At 42.2% G+C, this 4,170-nt stretch overlaps 1 non-coding gene across 1 annotated transcript; it reads left to right on the top strand.

Annotated features, from left to right (window-relative positions):
• The first annotated feature begins 3,628 nt into the window (after positions 1-3,628).
• On the top strand, positions 3,629-3,735 carry LOC114372768. The gene has a single exon (XR_003658332.1). It is a non-coding gene; the product is annotated as a small nucleolar RNA R71 (small nucleolar RNA).
• Positions 3,736-4,170: the final 435 nt, after the last annotated feature.

The following is a 4,170-nucleotide window of genomic DNA, read 5'->3' on the forward strand; positions in this document are numbered from 1 at the left end:
GTAGAAAGAGAGTCGGAAATACTATACAGTATATATAAATGATCATCCGGGAAATCATCCCGAATGGGTGAATTTGCATCCGATACACGTTCGATCCGACTCAAATGATCAACAACTAAATTTTGTGCTTTGCTCCTATCACGGATCTCCAAGTCAAACTCTTGAAGCCAGAGCATCCATCGGATCAACCTAGGCTTAGAATCAGCCTTCTTCAACAAGTACTTTAGAGCTGCATGGTCACTATAAACAATAATGCGGGTACCAAGCAAATAAGATCGAAATTTTTCAAGAGCAAAAACTATGGCTAGAAGCTCCTTCTCAGTAGTAGCATAATTCGCTTGGGCAACATCTAAAGTCCTAGAAGCATAGTATATCACCCTGGGCAATTTATCAATTTTCTAAGCAAGGACAGCCCCCAATGCATAATTTGATGCATCACACATAAGCTCAAAAGGGGCTGTCCAATCGGGTGCCTGAATGATGGGGGTGGTAGTCAGCGCTCTTTTGAGGCAATCAAAAGCCTCTTTGCATCTGTCATTAAAGTCAAACTCCACCTCCTTTTGCAACAAGTTGGACAGTGGAAGGGCTACTTTGCTAAAATCCCTTATAAAGCGCCTGTAGAATCCTGCATGACCAAGAAAAGATCGCACCTCTCGCACACAAGAGGGGTAAGGAAATTGTGAAAGAACAGAAATTTTTGCAGGATCTACTTCAATACCCTTACTGGAAATAATGTGGCCTAAAACTATACCTTGCTCAACCATAAAATGACATTTTTCAAAATTTAGAACAAGGTTAGTTTCAATGCATCTATTCAAAACTTTTTCCAAACTATCCAAACAACCATCAAAAGAGGATCCATATACAGTGAAATCATCCATAAACACATCTATGCAATTTTCTAAGAAATCACTGAAAATACTAATCATGCACCGCTGGAAGGTACCAGGGGCATTGCACAGGCCGAAAGGCATCCTCCTATAGGCAAAAGTGCCAAAGGGGAAGGTGAATGTGGTCTTTTCCTGATCCTCAGGAGCAATAGTAATTTGCATATAACCAGAAAAACCATCAAGGAAATAGTAGTGAGATTTACCTGCCAGGCGTTCAAGCATTTGGTCAATGAATGGCAGGGGAAAATGGTCATTTTTGGTAACTTGGTTCAGCCTCCTATAGTCAATGCAGACTCTCCAACTGTTCTGCACCCGAGTAGGAATCAGCTCCTCCTTCTCATTTTTGATCACTGTGAGGCCGGTCTTCTTCGGGACTACCTGGACGAGACTCACCCATTGGCTCTCGGAGATAGGATAAATGATTCCAGCTTGCCAAAGCTTGGTTATCTCCTTCTTCACTACATCAAGAATCACCGGGTTGAGTCTTCTCTGTGGCTGTCTTACTAGTTTAGCTCCATCCTCTAAATTTATTCGATGCATACATGTGGATGGGCTAATACCAGGAATGTCCGCCAGGGTCCAACCTATAGCCTTCTTATTCTTCTTGAGAACAGACAACAACTTCTCCTCTTGCTCATCAGCAAGGGAGGCAGATATAATCACTGGAAACCTTTTGCTATCATCCAAGTAAGCGTATTTCAAATTTGATGGCAGAGGCTTCAATTCTGGTGTGGTCGGCTGGATAGTGGTAGAAGGAGATGGTTTCTCAGCCTGTACCTCATAAAGAAAGTCAGAGGTATGTGTACTTCCTGAAACATGGTTAGTCCTATCTGACTTTACAAAATCAATCTCAAGAGGTAAAACACCACCACCAGACATGCAATCAATATCACTTTCAGATTCACTCTCAGCATCAAATTCAGACATATGATCAAGTACAATTTCATACTCAATGCATGAAGAGTGAGAGGCATGCAGATTAGAGTAAAGATCAATCATGTATTCATCAACAACATGGTCAATTATTTCAGCACGAAATACAGAAAGATCTTCAGATGGGTATTTCATAGCATCCAGAATGTTAAAATGAACAGTTATATCACCAAACTCCATGGATAGTGTGCCTGCATAAACATCTATCTTAGTTCTAGCAGTTTTCATAAAGGGTCTGCCTAGAATGATGGGAACTGATCCTTGAGAAAATCCATCTTCCATATTCAAAATATAAAAGTCAACAGGGAAAATCAGTTCACCAACTCTAACTAAGACATCTTCTATGAAACCAACAGGATAGGCAACACTTCTATTAGCTAAATGAATTACCACATCAGTTGACTGCAAGGGACCCATCGATAGAGAATTAAAAATAGACAGAGGCATAACACTAACAGAAGCTCCTAAATCTAGCATGGCATTCTCGAACTTACTATTCCCTATAATACAAGGTATGCTGAATGTACCTGGATCTTTACATTTTTCAGGAATTTGGGGAACAGATTTACCAATCAATGCGGAGACATTTCTGCCCATGCTAATTCGTTCACTTCCTTTAAGCTTCCGCTTATTAGTGCACAGCTCCTTCAAGAATTTAGCATATCTTGGAATTTGCTTAATTGCATCCAGCAGAGGTATATTTACCTCTACTTTTCTAAATGTTTCCAAGATCTCTTTCTCTGCCTCTTCCATTTTTTTGTTGGAAACTGCTCTTGGAGGGAATGGAAGATGGGGAATGTGCTGCTTCTGCAAATCAGAATTACCTGTGGAAGAAGATTGACCTGCACAAAAATTGTTAGGTAAATTTTTGTCATCACCTTTTTCTGGAGTAGAGTGAAGTTTGGCAGGTTCATTTGCAGATGAGGAAGGTGCTACGGGTTGAGGTCCTTGACACTGCTTTCCCAACCTCAATGAAATGGCACTGACACTTTTGGGATTTTGGACAGCTTGAGAAGGTAGCTTTTCAGAATTCTGGGACTGTTGTTGATTCAATTGTGTAGCTCTGAATGGAAGCTCTGGTCTCTTGTTGAAACTGCAAGTTCTGCATAGTCATTTGCCTCACAAGTTCTTCGAGGGAAGGTTGTGGAGGGGCCTCAACTGTTGGCTGTTTCTGGGGCTGTTGTTGTTGTTGGATTGGTGGATGAATGTATGGTATGCTTGGGCCAGCAGCATTTTGGAAGGAAGGAGCAGGCTATTGTTGTTGTTGCTGAGGGCTGGACCATCTGAGATTAGGGTGATTCCTCCATCCAGGGTTGTATCTGTTGCTGGAGAGGTCATAATTGTTCTGCTGTGGTTGATTTTGCTGCTGAGGTTGAGGAGGTCTATTGTAAATATTTGCAGCATAAGCTTCGGGTTGCTCAATTGCTCCAGGTTGCTGCATGGAAGGGCAAAGGTCTGTATGGTGGTCAGCAGAGGAGCACAAACCACAGACCCTTGCAACAGGTACAAATTCCTGGTTCAAGGCCAGCTGGGTTACCAAGTTAACCAATGCATCCAGTTTGCCTTCAAGCTTCTTAGTTTCAGATGATGCAGTTGAGTTTGTAGCTACCTCATGCACTCCTCTAATGACTATAGCATCATTTCTGGCGCTAAACTGCTGGGAGTTGGAAGCCATCTTCTCAATTAAATTTCTGGCTTTAGCAGGAGTCATGTCTCCAAGGGCTCCACCACTGGCAGCATCTATCATACTTCTCTCCATATTACTGAGTCCTTCATAAAAATATTGGAGAAGAAGCTGCTCCGAAATCTGATGGTGAGGGCAACTGTCACATAGTTTTTTAAATCTCTCCCAGTATTCATACAGGCTCTCTCCACTGAGTTGTCTAATACCTGAGATATCCTTCCTGATGGTTGTGGTCCTGGAAGCAGGGAAAATTTTTTCTAAGAATACTCTCTTCAGGTCATCCTAGCTTGTGATGGACCTTGGAGCAAGGTAATACAGCCAGTCCTTTGCCACTCCTTCTAAAGAATGAGGGAAAGCCTTCAGAAATATGTGGTCCTCTTGGACATCTGGGGGTTTCATGGTGGAGCAGACAATATGAAATTCCTTCAAATGTTTGTGCGGGTCTTCACCTGCAAGGCCATGAAACTTTGGAAGCAAATGAATCAGTCCAGTTTTAAGAACATATGGGACATCCTCATCAGGGTATTGGATGCACAAGCTTTCGTAGGTGAAATCAGGTGCAGCCATTTCCCTTAGAGTCCTCTCACGGGGTGGAGGTTGTGCCATGTTCTCAGAATGTTCAGAATCAGAATGCTCAAAATTATAATGCTCCAAATCAGGATG

This window comes from Glycine soja, chromosome 10, assembly GCF_004193775.1.
Source record: "Glycine soja cultivar W05 chromosome 10, ASM419377v2, whole genome shotgun sequence".
NCBI lineage: Eukaryota > Viridiplantae > Streptophyta > Magnoliopsida > Fabales > Fabaceae > Glycine > Glycine soja.